Source organism: Athalia rosae, chromosome 6 (genome assembly GCF_917208135.1).
Source record: "Athalia rosae chromosome 6, iyAthRosa1.1, whole genome shotgun sequence".
Classification (NCBI taxonomy): Eukaryota; Metazoa; Arthropoda; class Insecta; order Hymenoptera; family Athaliidae; genus Athalia; species Athalia rosae.
In genome coordinates, this window is record NC_064031.1 from 13,917,449 (window position 1) to 13,940,852 (window position 23,404).

General features: G+C 41.3%; 1 protein-coding gene and 1 long non-coding RNA gene across 6 annotated transcripts in view; one reads left to right on the forward strand and one right to left on the reverse strand.

Moving 5' to 3' along the window:
* LOC105687602 overlaps positions 1-23,404 on the reverse strand; it is a 91,780-nt gene that overhangs the window by 8,431 nt on the left and 59,945 nt on the right. The gene's annotated exons all lie outside the window — the stretch shown is intronic.
* On the forward strand, positions 7-20,807 carry LOC125501432. 4 transcript variants are annotated; one of them, XR_007279010.1, is made up of 4 exons: positions 7-5,147; positions 5,220-5,321; positions 5,428-5,658; positions 19,409-20,807. It is a non-coding gene; the product is annotated as an uncharacterized LOC125501432 (long non-coding RNA). The 4 variants fall into 4 exon arrangements; XR_007279013.1 differs by having other exon boundaries at positions 7-3,703; XR_007279012.1 differs by lacking the exon at positions 19,409-20,807 and adding an exon at positions 13,708-13,765.

Sequence of the window (23,404 nt, forward strand, 5' to 3'; positions counted from 1 at the left end):
GGGAAGAGCAACGAATGTCAGACGATCGGAAAATCGCTCAATTCAAACAAATTGAAACTATTTTCTTCGATACGGCACTCGATTCGAGTATTCGGAAAAAATCGGTAGCTACGGAAAACGAAGAGATGATGATCAGACGAAGCGTTTTTTTTTTCTTCTCTCCTATTTTCTCTGTGATTTGCTTTTTGTTCGTCCGAAATTAAACTTCATTACCGGGTGATTCGTTAACCCGACGATCCGACACTGGCGATATTTTCTTTTCGCGATATAGCGCAGCAGCATTTTTCAACTCGCAGTCACACAAATCCTGACAGTGGTAGTATTCAATTAACTAGTCAGCTCGCGTACCGGCATACCTCATCGTTAGAGATGAGACGGTCGTAGGCGAACCGACAAATATGGACAACCGATGCAGTATTCTGGGATTCTGTTGGTGTACTTTGATATTAATTAAAAGAGAAAGAAAAAAAAACAATCATACATAGGGGAAAGCTTTGACTCCAAATGTTGGAGAAACTTCGACATGCTTCTGATGACCCGACACATTGTGAATGATTTTTCTTGAATGTGATTTTTGAAAGGAGTGGACAGACTGGAAAATTATCGCGTGTGACCTGGAGCGTTCGATTGTGTAATTCGAACGTCATGGATGGTACAGGAATAAAATTTGACGCTTTGAATTGAACGCGGGTTAAGCGGGGTTGCGATGAATTTCAATAGAACGACCGACACGTTATATCCAGCGTTTGAACGAGTCGCAAGGGGTGATGCCCTCGTAATATTTGTCAAAGTTTCTCGACTCAAAGCCAGTGGAGTGTCATTAGCAGGTGAAGCAATTAAAATTCTAGATTGCCGAGGCTCGTGAAAATCGCCATTCGTTAAGGAGCTCATTGTCCGATTATCTCGCAGCGTTTTACCGCCGAAAGAAAAGCTTAAAACACGGTCGGTATATATACTATACCACCGGGCAGATGATCCACATAATTTCACCCCATCAAAGAAACTTTTTTTCAAACGAATTAGAACCCGCAGCCGGGCGTTCGGTGGCTCACGGAAAAAATATCGCAAGTATTATTCGCGGTTTCATCCACACCGAAAACAATTTGTGTCTTCGTTACACAATTGTCGAAATAATAACGTATTGAAAATTTTTCTTGCGTTGATGGAAAAATTTTATGCGTATCACGTGCGTGTGGCTTTTATGCGGTATTCGATCAATTGAATGCTATTCCTTATTTGTATGCGATACGATGAGAATAATTTTTGTTTCTTCACGCCGCGTATACTATAAATGTAAATGATATTTACTCGTTATTTCGATTCATCTGCGTTTATTCTCGTCTAAAAGAGGAAAAAAATTGAATAATTTATATCGTTGTGTACTCGCGGTACATACTTATATATATATATATATATAGAAAAATATCGTAGAACGCGCCGGCACATCGTGGGTATGGTCATGTAAATGCGAGTGACGTAGAGTCGCGCAGTTTGGTATTGTTCCGCGTGAATATCATGGCATTGGAGAGTACGTGGGGGGTGTTGGGGAGCGTTCGCCGCAGATTTTACTCGAATATTGAACAACGCCGTGTGAAAATATATCGGTACAGCATTGTTCGGCGTTGTTGATTATTCAGATCAACGGTTGCGAAGTGTAATTTACGCACATTGTATTGTCAGCCCCGCGTATATTACTGGGCGATGCGAAGTACGGGCGCACATAAAATATCCATTTATACGATATACCGAACATGCATCGCACGGTAGTTACTTGAAATTTGCTAAGTTCGTCTGAAGTAGCGCGATGTGTTTGTCTTTCGAGATACAAGGGAAGTGAAGCCAGTCTTTGATCCTGATAATATCATCAGCCCCGCGAACTCCGTGGAACCGACATCCTATTTCGGGGGGACCACCGACCTTTGAAGTTCGTAGGACATATTCGAAAAGCTGAGGCAAACGTGTCGTTGTTACAATTTTTCGTATGAATTATTCAGCTTCGCTCTCGTCATCAGATTCGAAAAATACGCCGCTCCTCCGATCTTCCGGCAAATTTCGGGTGAAGAGAAAAATTGTTTTTTTTTATTCGCGCGCCGATCCAACATTTCTCGCGTTTTGAAGAACGAGGTATACAATTTCGTAACGGTTTTGCTCCCGCGGAGCGACTACGTATGCCTATAACCCAACCCAACACGTGGCTAATGAATAATGAAGATGGAAAAAAGGTTTACCTGCCTCTATACGAATACCGGAAGTTACCGTCTGATGCACAAATTCCCTTTCACGTTTTTTAGTACATAGAAGCTTGTATTATAATCGTGGAATGAATAAGACGTACGATTCCTTTGTTTTTAGTTCTCTAATTTCTTCATGCCACAGAGCGTATTCAACTCTTGCGGTCTTCATTACTATTTGGTTTGTTTCGTCGTATTTAACCCCGTTTTCCGTTTCGTTATATACACAGCTGACGTCTTTCCACCCCAAGCACATTTCATAAATGCATATAATGCATATGTACACATCGAAACTATATAAATGTGAACTTCGTCGTTGTTCCTTCGACGTAGAGCGTACGTGTTCCATAAAGGAATACCTGTCCATGTACGACGTATGCTAATTTTCTGTCACGCGTGGTTTATTTCGTATGTTTTTTCTTTCTTTTTTCCTTTTTTTTTTTTTTCCTACTTTTGAAAACGTCTCAGCGGAATGATCTGCTATACGTTGTACGACATACGTGTACGCATTATACGTCGTTTCTCGCTCTAGAAATTGAGGGGAAAAAGTAAGAGGAAAAAAGTAGACGAAATAAAAAGGCGCAGAAACAGCTTGGAAAAATATGGAAAACTGCTACGGCAGAGATTCGCGTGGCGAGGAAAATAAAAGAAGAGAGAAGAAAAAAAAGAAAAAAGATTGAACGAAACGCGAACGAGAGAGGACGGCGGTGCTGACTTTTTCCTGAACTCGCATGACTCGCATATCATAGGTACGGTATACCAGCACACGCTATAACGCGTATACCACCGGGTCACATGCTGTCCGTTATTCATGCTAGAATTAATTCACAAAAGTCAGCATATCGTGACAACGAATGTGCACAGCGAGATAAAATTAAAGAATTCATGGGCAGTAATTAGACGTGACACCCCGTTATAATAGGTGTAGCACAGTTTATGCAGAATGTGAATCCCTGGTGTTTTCATAATATGCACGTGTACTTTGGATGACACACGATCGTTTTCTCTCTTCGGGGGATAGAATTCTGACCCGTGCAGCCCTGGCTGTGAATGCAAAGGATTTTTTCATCAGGTTCGAAGTATTTTTCACGAGAAATCTTTCGCTCTCTTCTTCAATTCTTCCGTGGTTTCTTTTTTGTCTCATACCGAAGGCCTGAAAGGGACAAAAATTTGCGACACGGTGAAATTAAAGGGCGCAAAATTCTCCACAAATTTGTCAAATTTAACCGGGCTAATAGCCGCCCGTATGCCCGAGATTATTACCACTATTCATCAGAGTCGTTGCCATACGATTGTTCATAAATGGTCATTCATCTGCGAGCAGCTCGACAACCGTGGGAAAGTTCAACTATACGAGGAGCCCATTATACAGCCTGGAAACAATTCCTGGAGGATTGATGTGTGCGGTACGAAGCAACCCCCGTATCCGTAATACGTATGATAATAATATTTCAAGGAAGACGGGAATACAGGTAAATTCCGTTCGAAACTTACTGGTGATACTGTAGCGAAAATGTTCTCATAATAAATTACCTCAGCGTTCAAAGCGTCGTTTATTTGACAATAATTTAAGCACGCCTGTAATATTTTATCGAACAACCGCGGTCTTGTGACCTGGTTCCAAAGTGTGGGAGCTGACTGACTTAAAGTGAATGGAGCATTCTATGATATGCATAGGGAACGAGTGTTGTTTTATACAGGTTCATTTTACATTCCTGCTACGATGATTGTTTCATTTTTTCACCGTCGTTTCTTCATTTTCCGAGGGATTGATGAAATTCGTGTCCGTTGATCGGAAGGAGCGTAACGATTCGACGTAAAATTGCAGTCGTGTTCGACAAAAATAAGATTATCATTGTTTGTTTCTCCGTTATTTATCGGGATTCAGATATGAAGAGCGGCAACGAGACGGGTATCTCGGTGCACGGGGATCCAGAGAAACACGTAGAAAACTTTGGAAACTGGTTTTCCGCCTTTATTTTACTTTTAGAAACAAAACCAGAAGAATAAGAAAAAGAAATAACGAAAAGTGTATTACACCGAAGAAAGAAATGTGTTCGTTCTCTTTGTTACTTAAAGCTCCGCCATATCCCAGCGCGGTCAGAGGCGTTCAAAGTTTTTGTTAAAACGGAAAAATAGAAAAACTGAAAATAACGAAAATAAGTCGAGAAAAGGAAGAGAGAAAAAGTTTAATCTTGTTGACGCTGGTCCGGAGTGCACTCTCTCTCTCTCTCTCTCTCGAGTTGCAGGGTAACTTTGAGAGACTGTCGTTTATTTACGACTCTGAAATTGAGGAATGAAACTTACCGCGTCCGTTTGATTTATCACTTTGACGTTCGCGTGGGCGAATAGTCGTCTCTCTCTTGGTCGGGTGATGCTGCTACGGTTAACCACGTCTTTTACTTTAAACGGAGGAAGTATAATCCCTTACGAACGACCCTGATCCGATATGACTCCCACTTTCTTACCTAAGAATCCGAACGGAAACGAATGTTGCAAAAAGTACGCGGCGTCGAAACGAAAAATAAATCCGCTACCCGAGGTTGAAGCACACTTTTCAAAGACAAAGAAATATAATCATATTAGATCGCAGTACGAGTGGAGAACTTCAACTACACCCCTCGTGCGATTTGTAGTCCGAGAACGAGTTCGACATTGAATTCTAGAATGTTGCTTTGAATATTGAATACAAACGGCGAGTGGGTTTTTAATCAATGGAAAAAGAGTCTTACGCTTCAGGGGCACTTCTGTTCGGTATGTGTAGCGATATACTTTTTCGACGTCAATTTATTTTCACCAAAAATCCCCTCAAGTGTGCTGCTTAGGATGTTCCTGGCTGTAAGAATTTTACAACAGACGAAACAGATTCGAGTTTTTTTTCGGAGTTGTCACTGTTTCAGGCCACAACTGCGAAAAGTGAGAAATGGAGTAATCTTGTTAGCGAAGTGTTGACTCTGTTCGATATGATTTATTATCTATTCTTTCCAGAACGGTGCTTCTGCTTTGGAAAAAATAAGAAGAGTAAAAAATTATTCAACCGATCAAGAACAAAGGCCCGCTTTTGTAACCAAGCTACACAAAAAATACGAGGTAAAAATACAATTTAAAAAAAATTGAAGCTATTCATTTCAGCGTGGGCGGACAGGAGCGATACTCGATCAGACCATTGAGTTCCTAATATCCCGCACGTTTGTAGATTTGATTTTCGAAGGGAACACCCGCTACCGGTGGTTCGCCTCCGGACTATACACGTTCCGCTGTCACGGCGATCCGCTCTATCTTTATGGAATCAGCTAGCGGCCGTTATGGTGTCCCTGCAGTAAATCTTTGCTCATCCATTGAAACCGACTGACATTGGACAACGGCACCCGGTGGGTCGGCCCGGTCCCGCTCTTACGTACGTTGAGAAAATGAAGACACCGTAAAGGTAACTCGATGACCGTAAAAAAAAAAAAAAAATAGAAAAAAAATCTGGAACGAGTGCATAACGCCAATTATCGACTCTTGTAATTATTTGATTGATTGAGAAAAACGAATGTAAGAATCTGCAGTTAATTAACCTCAACCAGTTCGTATCTCAGTTCCAATTAAGGTGAGATTTGCTAATTACTCTCGGTTAGGTGTGCACCGCCGTACGTAGATAGCGAGCAGTTGATTCAATACTCATTAGCTAATTAGGTGATTAGGTGAATGGTTCGACGCGTCAATCACCGACTTGAAGTTGATTATAATCCAAGGAGGTTGTATCAAGATCATCGGGACTATCGAGCGAGCGAATTGTTCGAAACCTGTGTACGGCCGTGGGTCGGGGGAAATCGGAACGGAATCTCGTTCGCTCACTCCGCGCACGTATAGGACATATACACCTATTGTACGGAGCCTGGCGACGGAATGGCCATTTGAAAATTAGTGTTTGACCCGCGACTACAAACTGGTTCGCCGTCAAAGGGGTAGGTAGACTGTGCATGGCGGCCATAGACGTTGCAATTCCCATTGTGGTAGATAAATTCCGCGGTACATTCGGGGCTCCGGCCATCAGCCGCCCGGGCTTTCGGTTTAAACATTCATTCTATGCCCGCAAACATTACCGGGGCACAAAACAACCGCTTACCAAGCACTTCCTAACGTGTCGCTTTCCCTATCTCATTTCTCGCGGTAGTGGTAACAAACTTCGTTTACCCAACTATATACGTATTACGTCCTTTGACAAAAAACAAAAGGAAACCGTCCGGCGAACAATAATCCCACCGACAATGGGGGAAAGCTTAAATACTTCCGAGCGGGGGTTGGCTTTAAATTTGCACCGAGCACAATATTATAATAAACGCGTGCATGTGTACAAAAGTAAACGAGGTTGTTTGATCGCCAGAGACGGCGTTTGATGGATGATGAAAAGCACTCGAGTTAATCGTGTGCGATGCGCAGCTTCGCTGAACCCCATCGCCGAACGCGCGGGGACGACATGTTTTCGACGATGATTAATAATCGATAAAAATCTAAATTTTACTCACCGATACACAAATTCGTTAGTTCAAAAATTCGATTATTCTATCGCTCCGGAATCCGATAACTCTTTGAATATCTGTCGTTTAGCCTTCGGGTGCAGCGGGTGATTTTTAAAGCAACTCGATAAAGAATCCCGGCAAATGGGCTTGCGCGAGTATATTGAGTCAAAGGGGATAAATTCGCGATCTCTTCGTTAGCGTCCGCAGCTTTAATACCACGTTGGTAGCGTCGTGTCTCGTTTTCTCTTCCATCGTCAGCTTTTCGGTGCAGCGCAGCTCAATATGATCTCATCGAGTACCCGTCGAGCTGACTTTCGCAAGATTCTAATTAGCGGCATTCGAACACGAAATCGTTCTCATATTCTGTCGTGTTAATACCGATAAAATTTTCGTCGCCGATAGTCACACGTTTCCACAATCAACTTTAAGAAAAGATTAATCGCACAGTTTCCATGAAGCGAAGGGTCAATTTGGACCCGTACACTTTCGAATATCTTGAAAATTGCAGTTCTATGAAGGTACTTTACTACGTTCTCCATATCCCTCGTACGTATATATCCTCATCCTCCCCCTTAGCAAGGACACGAGTTACGAGACCAATATTCAACGGTCTCCAACAGAGCTTGATTCGTCCCCTTTTCCCCGGTAGAACGAGGAACCAGAGGAGGAATAACGTTTCATAAATCAAACGCAAAAGTTGGGTAGAGAGGAGGCGGGAGGGAGGGAGGGAGGAAGATTAGCGAGGGTGAAGGTCCGACGTGCACCGTGGGCGTGGGTTCGGTGTGGCGCGCTTAGATGAAGGAAACGGCTAAAAGGGACCTCGCCGCGAGGTATCGTTTGATCCGCTATCATCCTTTTCCGGATAATTCATCCTGCTTAACGAAGGAGGTGAAGGATATTAATCTCGGGCGAATCGAGTGCACACTTCCACCACAAATTAGACGATTAAGAATCCGTGTACCGCGTATTCCAAATGACCGGTGTCATCGGCTGCGTTGAACGTCTTCGTCGCAATTCGTACGAACCACAAATAATATGCGCGCGCGGACCGAGAGGACCGTTTCGAAAGATCCTTTGTCACTCGGTTACGGTGAATTTTTACGCCGAATTTAACTCATCGATTGAATTTATCCGGAATAAATAAACAACGAGGACATTAATTACGGCCATCTGGCTCCACGGTATTATTTGCTTTTGTTCAAATCTCACGACTATTCACCCGCAGATTTTTGCATTAATAATTAACGGCGAAAGAGCCCTCCCTTCTTAGCGAGGAGGGACTTTTACGCTCAACCTTTGGTGGCGAGACATTTACTCGTTGCATTAATGTTTTATTCCGTAAGAACACGGCCGACGCCTGTTACGATTGTCTCACGTTCAAGTTTTTGTCCGTGTCGAAGAAGAAACTGGTTCGAGATGGTTTTAGGACGGAGTAACGGCTGCCACGGGGTTCGAGGCGAATCGCCTAAGTGTATCAATAGAAAGGTACGGTGTTCGTTCAATTAGTAAACGAATGGGAAGAATCGTCCCTCCGTCCTGGCCAAGACGATTCCGACGGCGTCAGTTGAAATTTTCAATAGAACCTCCGCTCCGTGAAGATTATCGTTTGTCACGCTTGGTAGAATAAACCAGCCACACCCACGCGGATCTGATACGGCTTTACAGGGGGATTCCTCGAAAAGAAATCTCAACAAAAGATCTCCGGGTCAAAAAAATCCAAGTGTCTTTTGGAAATTCTTCGCTGCGATAATAATTGCGTTGAAATATTCCGCCTCTGAATTTTTCCCTCTGCAAAGGCTCTCGTCCTTCGTAGACGGAATTCCACCCCGAATTTCTTTTCATAACTCCGTTTGACCGGAGGGAAAAATAAAGTGTCCGCCGGTGTCAAGGCGATGGAATACTTCTACTCGACCGACCGTGCCGAATGATGGAGGGATGAGATTTTTCTTCACGTATTCTGATATTTAAGAAACTGCAGCGTTATCCCAGCATATCGGCTTGTGAAAAATTTCAATCAATAAAAAGAGGCGATAATGTAAGAGGAATATTTTCCGTGAAGAGTAAATATGCTTCCCTGTCCCTGCCCCTGTTCTCCCGCGGGTTACTGAAAAGGTATGCTTTGAGGCTCTGCGGTGAGGAAAGCTGAGGGATGGACGAACCTTGCCACCGAAAACTGAGTTTAAGTATCGTGAGCTAATTACCAGGCGCCCTCTAAGCAATTTAGCTGAGTAAATAAAAGCTCGAACGGCTCTCGAGGATTCGCGTCGAATGGCTTTAAGCCGTGGCGAGCTGCGGAGTGATTATTTTATGCCGTTAATTAAAACCGTTCAACTTCGGCCGAAAATATTTTCACAAACGAGATTATATACCGCTCTGCGGGTGTAGGGATACATCACCTCTGTATTTCTAGTTTCCATTAAAGGTCCTCGATAATTTACGCCTTCCGCTATATTCGAGGGTGACCACTAGGGTGAGTGGGAAGAAATTTTTTTTTTGGTCAAGAATCATAAAAAATATCTGAAAATTGTTGATTGTGATTGTTCTTTACTCGTTCACTGTTCAAAATTTTTCCCCAGCTAATGATTACTCAATCGATTGCATCAGTAAATGATTCTGGCTTTCATATTTGGATTCCTGAACTGATTATACGTGAGATTACTCTTGAAGAACCTGAAAAAAATTCGTTTTTTGAGCAAAAAATAAATCACTGTTTCAATTGGGTTTAATATGCTTTTCTGACGTATTTTGACCTCAGGAATCCGAATCTGAAAGAAAAATTGATCTTTCTCTAAAATTGACCGAGTTATCGCCAATTTTCAGCTTTTTCAGGTCAAAAATTAAAAATTGATTTTTTCGTCTATATTAATGTAATTTGAGCTCAGGAATTCGAATCCGAAGGAAAAATTGATGTATCTGCAAAAATGATCGAGTTATCCTCATTTTTATGCGATTTTTGGCATAAATTTGAGGATATCTCGAAGGGAAAAAATCGTAGCTTAATTTGGACGACGGATTCGTGTTCCTGGGGTCAAAATACATAAGAATAGTGCCATATGATTGATTTTAAAAAATAAAAATTTTTGGTCAAAATTTGAAAAAATCGTAAGGGGTACCCCTTGGAAAAATTTCAAATTTTGACCAAAATTTTTTATTTTTAAAAATTGATCGTATGGCACTTTTCTTATGTATTTTGACCTCAGGAACACGAATCCGTTGTCCAAATTAAGCTACGATTTTTTCCCTTCGAGATATCCTCAAATTTATGCCAAAAATCGCATAAAAATGAGGATAACTCGATCATTTTTGCAGATACATCAATTTTTCCTTCGGATTCGCATTCCTGAGCTCAAATTACATTAGGATAGACTAAAAAATAAATTTTTTATTTTTGACCTGAAAAAGCTGAAAATTGGCGATAACTCGGTCAATTTTAGAGATAGATCAATTTTTCTTTCAGATTCGGATTCCTGAGGTCAAAATACGTCAGAAAAGCATATTAAACCCAATTAAAACAATGATTTATTTTTCGCTCAAAAATCGTTCGAGTAATTATCAATTATTTGCTGTTGGAAGCAGAAAAATTATAAGACATATCGATTGGTTTTAGTCGTATACTCACTTTGATGCGTCGCAATTCCTGCATGGGTCGTAATATTCGAACTTCTCGGTCTGCCAGGGAGCCAGAGCTAAACTGGAGTCAGGTAGCCACGGGCGCGCGGTTTGTTGTGGGGCGTCACCTCTGCTCAGCCCCCAAGGTGACGTCTCACAACAAAGCGCTACGCTGCTGGCTACCTGACTCCAGCAAAGCTCGGGCTCCCCGACTCAACTTCAATTTTACGTCAAAAAAAGAGCATGTCATTTTTCGATTTTATACTTGAATTACAAAACTAATAGGAAAAGAATTTTGAACAGTGAACGAGTAAAAAACAATCACAATCGACAATTTTCAGATATTCTCTATGACTTTTGAGCAAAAAAAAAATTTTTTCGTTGTAGGAACCCCACTCGATTAATTATTCATTCAAAAAACGAGTGGGCCACCTGAAAATATCAAGTATAAAATCTTTTCCACATTTGAAAAATTTTCTTTTTTCATGAGGTACAAATTTTGCCCCAATGCTAAGAAAATAAACAAAAAAATATTGAAATCCAGACCGAATTTTGAGAAAAAGTGGGCTACTTGACGTGGGATGCTTGATGTATAAGTAGATCGGCGGAAAACTGGCTCGATAAAAAACGCCGTGTAGATTATTCAACCTTAATAGTATTAATTAAACTTCCTCATCTCATCTTATGATGGATATAATAACGAGTAGAATAAGGTTATGACTTAGCCAAAGATCGGGGGTATATATATAGGAGGGTAAATATTGGAGCGCTATACAGAGAGGATATATAAGGTATTAAAAGGGTGGATTTGCCCTGAGAGCGATCACTTGGTCCCTTTTGAACTGGGGTTGAAGTCTTGAGAAACCTATTTATAGAATCGTCGGTTTGAGGATCGTAATTATATCCTCGAAGAACCTCTAAGACGGACGTCTCTATTATACTCCATCGCTAATATCGACGTCTAAAAAATTAACTCGGTTTCACGATCCTTTTTCGTTTACGAACGAAAACCAGATGAGATTGAAAAAAAAAAATTCAGCCCATCGTGTTTCGCGAGCAAAGTGGTACACGGCAATCCACGTTCCCACTTCGCGTTAACGACAAGTGCCGCAAGCGTACCGCGTCCTGCGGGTGGAGCGGAATATTGCAACGCTTATTACTCAAATTAGGATTATCTGAAATCGTCACGTTCGTTAAATATAAAAATAAGTCGATCGATCGGCTTCGCTTTGTCCTCTCTTGTATCTTATCCGCCAGTTATGTTTCCAGACTATCGCCTGGGGTGATCTCGATGGAACTTTTTCTTCCGCGAGTTTATGCTCTGACAACGGGGAGAGAAAGTAACCAAAATAATGATAATAATAATAACAAGGAATGAAAAAAATCTGCGCTTAACCCCGGCGCTGGAAACTGTTTGAAATCTTTCAAAGTAAATCTTTACGCGCCACTCTTCGCCTCGCGAACATCGGGGTTTCAACCGACCCCTATTTTCGGACGTCTCAGACTTTTCCTGTTTTTTTCCATCTCCGACTGGGGATTCCGGTGACTCTTTCGAGATGGTCGGAAAACGTGCACGTATATATCTCTCCTCCGGCACCCTATGCCCGCAAGAAAAAACACCGAAGACAAACATCCGAGGTGGAAATTCGCGGACCATTCGTCAGCTTCGGTCGAACGATGTTAACGCCTTAACGAGTGGGTGAAAATAGAAATCGGATACTCCTAATTTTTTAACTAAGTACAAAAAATAAGTTTTAGCTATCTCGCGATTCTAGTAGACAATTATTCAAGTATCTTTGTTTCTTTTATCAATGAATATCAAGTATCGCAGGGGCGTACGGATGACGACGAGTCGCTTGTGGTCACAGCTGTGATAACAGAAACAGCCGTCATCACCTGCAATAGTGAGATAGATTGCAGTGAGAAAAACATACGCGCAATATCTTATCCGGAGTCACTTTGTTCGATCGATGTACTCGGTGTCAAGTATTTCAGATTTCTGATCGGCGGAAAATTTTATTGGAATTCAGATCGCGGGCGCCCTTCGCTGGAAAATGCATCGACGTAAATTTCTTCGGAATTTTTATCTCCATCCAACTCGGAAGGGCTGCCGAACCGCTTCTTTTTTTTTCGTTTCAGGATCAACGCGGGTTTTTTTTCCCCACCGATTGTGAGAGGGGAAAAAGTTCCGGGAGTTATTCGCCACCCGGTGTGCGCGTTGCACGCGGATATACCGGGATCGATGGAACTCGCGATGTATAAATTGCGGTATTCCGTGGCTGAAAACTGATCACCGTAAACAAAAATGGAATGTAATCCCATTATTTATAGTTTATTATTTAGCGAGATATATGTACGGTGCCGTATATTCGCCCAACGAAACGACCGGGACGATCAAACGTTAAAATTTCTCCGCCACTCGGTAATAGCGTATAATACCCACATGCCAAATGTGGCCCTCGAATCGACCTCGCGGTAACCACAAGCCGTAACTTATAACATGGGAATAAACCGGAGGGTAAAAAAGCTAGGCAGTTAAGCAGGTGGCTTTGCAAAGGTCGATCGATGACGTAGACATATAACTAGTAGCTCCTAAAAAATTCCAAAGGTACGCCCTAGAAGACAAATGTTCCAAAGCCGCTGGTATACGTATGAAAAATCGAATTGAGATTAATATTTTTACATTTTTCAGAAAACGCCGAATATATATTATAATTCAAGGTCGGGAGAATTGAGAAAAATAAAGATCCTCACGTTCGCGTCACAGATACAGCCGCGCATCGCACGGGAAAATTCTAAACAAAAAAGCAAAGAAATTCACGCACCGATACCCATTTCATACACTAGAATCTGTAGACCTTCACTCCGTGAACTATGGAAACTAGAATATAATACAAAATTCCGATCTAAGAATGAAGAGGGATCGGTACGCGGGGAAGAAAAATGACTAGAATAAGTATCGGAGCGAAATGACGTATGGAATATGGAAGTGATGAAAAAGTATACGAATGTTTTTTTCCCTCAGTTTATACGCCTCGCCGAAATTCTCTGCCGTTGTAGAGATCTGTTCGTACGTATCTAGATGCGAAATAAAACTTGACGCATGGCTGCGTATATGGGTATGCGGATAAAGCGCTCGTAAATTAATAGAGTACAAGTCGTAGCGACGAAGGCAGGAGATTTCAACGATCAATCCTGACGGCTTTATTAAATTAACAGACGAAAAGCTTTTCGGTAGAAAAATTTTTCCACGGTAAACGAATTACGACAATTCGATGTGGAAAGGGATCCCGCTGAAATCCATACCGCGCGAATGTTTCGCTACTAATTTTTTTGTCTCTAATTAAATTTCAACGTTGCAGCGTAGAGATCAGATCGGAAGACGAGACGATGATGGAATATCGGTACAATCGGGCCGCGGGAGGGAGGGAGGGAGGGAGGGAGGGAGGGAGAGAGGGAGGGAGGGAGGGAGGGAGGAAGAACTGGTCGGACCAAATTTAGCGCATGGTGTGGATATACAAAGGTACAAACAGCGATAAAATTACTAACGAGAAGTTATCGCTCCTCTTTTCTTTCGGGCTTGAATAAAAAATAATTTCAGGCCGAATGCAATTAGCTGAAACGCGCTCTAATCAGGGGTAAAATAGAAGTAGAAAGAAGTGAAATAAAAAAGAAGACGAGTAATAAATACAAGACGGGCGTTACTTCCCTTCCGTAAGAGCCTATTATTTATTATCACTTATTTAATCTATTTTCAGCATGCTCAAACATAAATTCGCTCTGTAACCTGCACCGATGTTATGAATATCTCATAACGAGCATTTCTCCTTGATGCACAGTTCGTTTGACACAGGGGCTCCTTTAATTAGAGACACAAGCTTTGATTGTAATTAGCCGTACAAACCACTTGCTACACGAGTTTCTACCGCGGAACAAATATAGCGCTACATTCGCGTGTATGTGGTGTGTACGATACAATTACGTGTTAATAAACATCAAACACGCATGCGTACCTTTACTTACACGTGGGATTTTCAGATTCTTTGACTGGATCGAGAAAATTTCCCGTCTACTTTTTACCGTGAGAATTTATTTTCCTCTCCTCGACCGACGATTGTTAAAATTGAGAAAATTTTTTTCGTACGACTCGGGCAATAACGAACGACGCGAGATTTTTTTTCTATCATTATTTTCAACACGTCAAACGATCGGCGACAAATAACTCATCGCGTGTAATTCCGTACGGTTACACGCCGATGCGAATCTTCAGGTTATTATTCCGTCAGAATATCTTCCCAGAAGAGCGAATAATGTACAGTCGTTTCAACATGATTGGATTTATCTCCGTGTTTTTTTCGTCGGAGTATATGTGTCTGCATACAGCGAGGGAATACCCGACGACATTATACGACGACGTATAGCTGCACTGCGAAGCTGTACATTACGTCTGTACAAAAACGTTATTACTTTCGGTCAGAGAGAATTGATTTTTGTTTGAATTCAAATGAATTATTCATGCGTATAATAATATAACACTCTGCATAGTCAAAGAGCGAGACTACGGATCGACGACTAAACAACGTGTCCATGCTTCGGAAAGAAAGGAAGATTTTCACACTCGATTCAACCGTTTTTCGCGATACAACTCCACTTTGAACCGCTTAAAAATACCTGAATCGAAAATACGTTCTACGAAATTTAGGCAAAATTTGGCACCACATTTCATAGGGGGAAATTCCAAAAACGAACGTGCGGTCGTTGTCCAAATTCCGCTGTCCTTGTAGAATATAAAGTTTCGATAATCGTGCTTCAGTTTTTTGAATTTTTTTCTCTCGACAGATCGCTTCGACAGACGAGCAAATATCGAGCTGATTTATTTTACCTATTGCAACGGCGACCGTTTCAGCTGATAGGAAAATAGAGCCGCGTGAAATGAATTCGGTATATTTGCTGGCAGCGCGCGTTGGTTATTGTATACCTTGGTCGGAACGTTGGTACATACCTGTGAAAGCAATGCTTGGCGTTAAATTCGCAACACGTACGCCGGGGGATGAATAACACTTCTGGGGAGTCGATGCGGATCGGAAAACAGCTATTCCGCAGCAGCTATAGGTACTCGATGCAATTTTTTTCATCCCCCGCCCTCCCTCTCCTACTCTCTAATATCGGGGAAAACGAACGGAATCTCGCAATTTTATTGAGAAATAATTTCGAATCGTTGTCTTCTTCGTAATTGATTTTTTCTTGATTTCATATACACGCTGCGTTCTGTGACGCCTGTGACTCTGGCCATTTTTCAGATCCCTTTCTACAACGGCACAACAGATAATACCTTCTCACCGCAATATCGATAACGGAATTTCATTTGTACACGAAATTTATCCATCCCGACGAATATTTTTTTATGGTCTACACAAACCAGGGCAGACGTACCAGACGAGAGCTTTTTGTCGTCCCGCTATCTACCACCAGTCGCGTAGGTCAAGGTCGCTGCTTTTATTTAGGGTATAGAAATAAGCTAAGATTCGTCGGGGAAAACGGTCGGGGATGTCAAGCCAAGAAATACAAAGCCGTAACTCAGAGTACGCCGGCAGTAACTCAGGATTCAGGAAGGGTACGGGTTATAAAGGTTACAGGAAAATCCTACAGCCAACTCAGCGTGTCGATGTTCTCGCGTAAGGGTAATCGCGCGGTTTCCGAATCGACTGAAATTTTCGTACCCCGTTGTATCTCGACGCGTTTCGTCGAAAAAAAAAAAAACGTGTAGAAATGAAAAATGAGCACAGTAAGACCCAACGTATACGATGAGTATGTGATCGTTATTTTACTGCTGGCACGACTAGCAAATTTTTAATTTTGAAATTAGGAAATTTCAAGATTAAAAAATTTCTAAATTTCTGAATTCCCATATTGGAATTCATTGATGACGGAAACTCTACACTCGTGTAAAGCTGGCATCCGACATTTTGGGAAACAATTTTTCAAGTTGCTCGGAAAATTTCGAAGAGTTGCAGGGAAAGAGTTGAAATTCTAATTGCTTTGTTCTACTGTATAAATAATTGTGATGCTGAATTGTTCCATTTGACCGACTACCATCACGCTGACGTTATCCCTGAGGTACTGAGAGGATTATTAATAAGAATTTTCTCATTTCGCTAGGCCTGCACTCACGTACAAAGGAAGTAATATGTCTCTCGGTCCAGAGATAAAGAAAAAGAAGAGAGAGAATGAGAGTAAATGGAAAAAAGGGAAATAAAGAGACGTACCGCGAGGTTAGATGATAAATTTAGGAGTTTGTTGAATCCTGGAGGGCGGAGAGACTGCTCAATATGAGATTTTTGTGCACCGAGTGGCTCCCAAAGAAGAATAAAGTATAATCCCTACACGCTTAGATGTAGCTGTTACAAATCCTTTTCACACACTGCTGTGTTTTATTTATACGTCAAAACAGTTTCCGGATTCTCTGCTACGGCCGCGAAAGCGTGTATTTTCTTCCCGTCCAATTTGAGAAATGGACCGAGTTGTCTCTCGGTCAGCAAATAAAATTGATGACAAACCAACGGCAACGGTACGTCGCATCAGGTGTTTAACCAGTTATCGAACGCCAGTCAAATGTCTCAAATTTCTCACACTTTTCTTCACTTTTTTCTGGCATCGATAAAATTTTCACACAAGAAAAAACCGTTGCGGAATTTTATCTTTTTCAGGATTAGGAATGAAATTTCGAACAGAAAAATTTCGTCCGTTGAATTATTTCGCCGTTTGGTGAAAGACAGCGAAAATGTCCGAACATGGCAAAATAAATTCAGCAATGAGATCGACTTTTTTAACGGAAGAAAAAATACGAAATCTAATTCGGCTGCGAGTTGTCGAATGAGTGAGTCGCTTTCGATTTATGCGGAGTTGGAATATCCGATTTCGATGCCTTAATTATTGAGATGCGATGAGATTGACAAACTTTTGCGGTACGATAATTAATTCGATAACTCATCTTTAAAAATTTTCATCATCTCGCGTTCGCCGAACAAACGCGTGGAATGAAATGCGGCTCAGTTTGTATCTTTGTCTGAAGTCGGGCTGCATATTTTCTAAAAAATATTCGTGAAAACGACGAGGAAGAATAAAGTCTAACTCGATTAACCGTCAGGACGGAATTGTCCGGGCGAAAGATGGACCATCTACTGTCGGGGCAAAGTCCAATCAACGTCCATTCGCTAATTAGATTCAAGCAGACCGAATAGCCGAAGAAACTGGAGCGCGTTAATCCCTCTGGATTCATTACTATCCCATCAAAGTAATAATTAAGAGCGCGAACTATATACCTATAGGGATATAACGAGGCTGTGGGACGACGACGAAGTGTGTGGTTTTGGAAAATTTATTTTTCCATCAACGAACCAGATTTAGAACTGTTTTGTTAGGATTTCATCCATTGTCGGTAACTTATACTCTGACCATTTCAAGAACGATTGTTTCCACTATTTCATAAATCAAACCGAACAAATGGCGAAAAAACAAAGGCAATCAATGGTGTATTTTCTTCGATACGAATGCGACGTCACAACGATTTTCACTTGAAAAATTCGTTGCAATGAACATCGCTCAACGCCGATGGTCGACGTATAAAAAGCTGTTTACGACTCGGAGGTCTCAAAGCTTCGAATTTCGCGATCGTCGAAGCATTCTAGGGAAAAAGCCACCAGTTCTCCGGTAAAATACCGTCGGACGGAAAACTCCGACTGTCCCATTCGAACTTATGATCGGAGACGAATTCTCCAAAGATTTTGTCAATAACGATAATAATTAGTGACGATGATTTTTTCCCCGTCTTTATCGGAGTCCCGATCGGAAAAAGGAACAATTAACCGAGTGATGCGAAATCATAGACGTGCGCAGAATTTTCAAATTTCACTCTCGATTTTCTGAACTTTGGAGTTCGGGGCGGAACGGCGAATCGGCTGGTAGGAGTCATTTACGGTCGATTATGTACCTTTCTCACGAAGTTTAAAGCCACGACGGCAGCAGCGACTAAACTTTCTCGATTTCATGTCGTGTACCTCGGCCTACACCCACTCCAATTTCTCAATACTACGTGACCTTTGCTCAGCGAACAGTTCTCGATGTTTCCGAGGACTGGAGGGATTTCCCAAATCCAAAGATCCCGATTCACATCGAGGCTTGAAGAACTAAATCTCGTACAACTTCACAACTCCTTGTTTCAACTGTTATTTCTTCCCAACGTAATCTATCCGATCGAAAAGAGATGGAAGATTTCTTTAATGTTTGAAGTATTCGCAAATGCGATTAGCGATATTTATGGATCGCGACTGAATTTTCAAAGAGACGTCCAAAGTTTTTTCAAAAGGCACTCGTGCGTCGTGGAACGTTATACAGTTTCAGCCTGTGAATAGCGAAGAATGTTGAGGTGTCAAAATTTTGAGAAAGTTTTCACAGATCACGAGTAAAATTCTCAACTTCGGGTACCTCTCGACGTTCGCTCATCTCACGTGATAAAAGGGGAAAACTTTCGTGCGCCGTATATCATAGATTAAAGACTGGCAACCTCAACCCACAAACGAACCTGTATACCAAGTTTGAATCTTTGAGTCCCAGCCATAGTTCCGTCTATAGGATTACCTATCTTCCAAGAGCAGAAAACTTATTCTCCTTCAGCTCGCAAATAGTAAACGTTAGGAATAACCCAGAAACTAGGAAAGCCAAATTGAAGTGGTTACAGGAAGAGTTTGGATTCGCAATCTCCGTATACATAGTATTTGCTTATTGGGCTGTAACGCGGACACGGAGAGCAAAACTTACCGGATAAAGTCGAGAGTAAGAAGAAAAATAAAATAAAATAAAATAAAAAAGATAATATCAAATGGGAATTTCAATATATTCACAAATGCGATATACTTATTACCTGCAAATCTAGCAAAGTGTTTCCGATTCACGGATTCCGAGACGGCTCGATGAATTACAGCTCACTTTTATCTCCTCTTAGATACTAGGGGAATGAGGCGGTCATATCTTCTTAAAAATGAAAATTATCCTCTTTTCTTTCAGGGTTATAAACGTCCGACGAGTGGGGGTTCGCGAGGCAAACAATTTTTGAATGAGAAATGCAGAGAACACCGTGAGAGATAGATACTTTTCATCGCTGTACTCGAGCGAGAATAATTGAAGACGAAAGAAACAAAGATAAATAAAATGAGCTTTCGGAGCGCGGAGGTGATTTTTCGTTGTGCCCGGAGCACACGTCGTAAGAAGATGACGTCGTATTTCATATTATTTCCGAAGATTTATTTTTCGCAAAATAAGAAGCTCGTCGAACAGCAGCGCGAAACAAACCGAACAATTAACCAAATCGTCGTTTGCGAGAAGCGAAAATCGTTTCGTTTAATTTTTTTTTTTATTTCTCTTTCCCGTACTCACGAGGTAAAAATGCGACGCAACGGATTTCGACCTTTCCACGCGGAGCCACAAATTGTGTTTTATCGACGTATAGTTTCCGTATATGAGGACAATATAACAACGAGTGGGTCGGCTTATATTGGCCATCGCTAACGAAATAGATATTTCAAGCGTGGTGAAACACGCCACTTTTTTTACCTCCACCTTCCCGTCCGCTTCGCCCATCAATGGAACAAACGAAGTTCAATGATCAACGAACCGAATCACGCGTACGGCCTGCTCACAAATATAAAAAAGGTACGTTTAATATACACAGGGCATATGTATCGGGATAATTTCTTCCGTCCGCACGTTAATTGAGGACATATGGACGCGGTACCGGCTTGAACCTTGTTAACTTCCACCTCACATTCGAGTAGTTACTGCTTCCATTTACTGAATTCGTATCGACGCCTTCGAAAATCTGTACGGAGCCGTTCTCGTGATTGCCTCTGTTAGAATCATAATTGGAATGATGTCAAAGCTAGCTCTACGACCAGGACTTAAAAAGACAAAAAATGAAAAATTGCAATTTTCAGACGCGGACGAAATTCCGTGTCATTAGAAATAATCACACACGTTCTCGGGGAGGCTGAAACGATTCATTTGGAAAATAAAGAACGGCGAGAGAAAGGGGGAAAAAAGTAATTGATTAGGTGATTTGCATGGAATGCCTCATAGGTATACCTAGATGTAGAATTTATTCGCATGCGCCGTAACGTTTAACGTCACCGTATCGCGTGGCGCAGTAAGACTGTGACGTTGTTTCAAAAGGATAAGAATTTACTCGAAAAATACGCCTTTGCTATCAATTTAGCGAGGGGGCGTTGCCGCCCTCGGGAGTTTGTCATTTCACTTTTATTTCGGGGCTTTTTTTACTTGGCTCAAGAATAGAGAAGGTTTACCCGAGTGATACGAGTTTCCTTCGTTCGCTCGATAGCCATACCGAACGACTCGTTTTTCCACTTTTCACTTCCCCTGTTTTTCATTTATTCTTCAATCTTTTTTTCCTTTCCCCTCATTTTATTCATCTCTCAGGGTATAGCTTGAAGAAAATTGGGCCAATTAATAATCCCCGAGTCTAAGATAATGATAATCAACGTTCATGGTCCAACTTTGAAAATTGTAACTTCGGTATGCCATGCCTAATTGTGGCGTATGAATTGTCCGATTGGAGTTCGAGAGTTGTTGAGTCGGCACGAAACTACCCATATGTGTATAGGTATACCCACACCGATCGAAACGCCTGAAATATTTGTCCCTAAATAGCCGCGGCACTTGTAACCGACTTGTTCTATAGATCCGAAAATACTCGCGAAATTCCATTCCAGATCGGCAATGCGGATCTATATTTGGATCGATCACTAGGCGAAATAATCGAATCACTCGAATCGTCCCTGTTTCAAGTGTCGCTTCGATATACCCGTGGGATTTAATAAAGTGCGAGTAAAAAGGAAGAAAATTACTTCCGGCAAGATTAACGGTAAATTCGGAGATCCGAATGGGATTCCGTAAAACTACGATATAATCTGTCCCCTGAATTTTCGTTCACGTTTCGTTTGGTTTGTCGCCGGGCGAGAGGCTTTAAACTTTTCACTTCCGGTCTAGACTACAGAGAGAGAGAGAGAGCAAACTGACACCCGGAGAGGTATTAAAATGCTCGCTGCACCGTACGGGTACATGGAAAATTGTCTCTCGGGAGTCTTATTCTTGCCTGCTGGGAGATAGCTGGGATGCGGCATTGTTGATGACGCGCAGATAGAACTCCGGGTCAGAAACAGAAACAGAAACTGTAGGAAACTATGTTAACTGGTGCACGGTTTGGTAAGTACCTAGTAACCGGAAACGGAAACGGAAGCTGACGATTTAACTAGTCAGAAATGAGCGAGAATTGAATTATAAGAATAATTGAAAATCCTTCAACGGTCGCACTTCTGTCAAAGGCAATCGTAGAAGAGAAGAGTTCACGTTTGACTCTATGCGATAGAATGTAAGTTTCACGCCTCGATCAATCGTCATCTGGGTATAATTTCGACTAGTTTGAATAATTTTCACATTTGACGTGTGAAAATGGAAGAAAAAAAAAAAGACCGAACAAAAATGCGTGGGATAATAAAGAAACATAAAAGCGTCGTATAATTAAAACTGAGTATTAATATTATTACGGCGGTACGATATTTCAGCGGTTGAATTCAATTCCTCCACGGAATAAATTGAAATAATTATCAAATGTTAATTAAATGTTGTGAAAATATTAGCTATCCCATATTTAGAGTGTGAATATGATATCTGGATATAGTGTGGGAACATTCGAATGATAATTCCAAGCAAATGTTGAGCATATTCGCGAAGAAGTTGTTTAATTATAAATTACGAATGCCCAATAATGACAAAAAAAAAAAAAAAAAAAAAGAAGCAGAAGCAAATTAATAGCTGATTTAATAAACCGATTCAATTTTGAAACAACCGGTTTGGTATGGTGCTAAATTCTAAAGATAATAAAATTGTGTATTCTAGTATTGCGATTTCCATATGCATGATAAAAGCGAGAATACGATAACGTTATTAACGCGTGAGCAGAAATTGAAGTAGCAGATGTAAAGTGGTAAAGAGGTAAGGACTTGAGGAAAATAACCGCGGTGAACGTTGGAAAATTGGCACATGGAGTGCATATTGCAATATGGTGTCGACTGGAAATAACCTATTCAAGTTACTGCGTTAGTCTGAAAGCGAATGTGACAAAATTTATTCATATTGCCAGTTTAATTCAACAGACGGAGTTGAAAATCCCAATGGTCCTCTCTACGTGGGAGTAACCGGAGGATTCATTCATAATAAATTTGGATATCGAGGATACGGAGACGGAGGGAAAAAAGATGAAAAAAAAAAAAAAAAAAATTCCGTTCGGAGTCGTAAAACCCTAGAAAATTGTCGAGCTTCGATTAACCGGAGTAAGACTATCATTTCTAACCCACTGTCGTTGATTTCCGCGTCCCAAAATCCCCAGGCTTGACTTTCAATTTTCTGATATCGGATCTATCGATCGTACATCCATCTACTGCTTCTCGCCAGACCTTCGTTACCGCCGACTGCATCATGCAGTTCGTGATAAAAATAAGTAAAAGTCAGAAAAAAAGAAAAAATAAAAAAAATGGGAAAAATTTGAGTCTGCAGCAGCAGCTTGAAGATTAACATCTCGTCATCTATCGCGTTCATAAACTTGACGCGCTTGTTGTTCGAACAAAATAATGATACATGATCGCGACAGAAGAAAAAAGGGGGAAGTGTCCAAAGAATCTAAATTGAAACGAACCGACGAAAAAAAGGCAGAACAACCGTAGATTAGTTTTCGTATTCCAGCGGCTCCCTTGCATCAATTTTTTTCCCGACAACAATACTCGAATGATTATAGGAAAAAGAGAAACGAGAACACGTATTTAGATGAGTACATCTGCATGGGTGAGCTCGTAGTTGGCGTGGTTTTTTTTTTTTTTCTTTTCATACCGACAAAAAGACTTCATCCACCGGCTCTCCCCGTGCTCTATAAACGGCCGATGAATATGAGAATGGTACGTTATGCAAATGCCGAACGACCGGTAACCGACACAC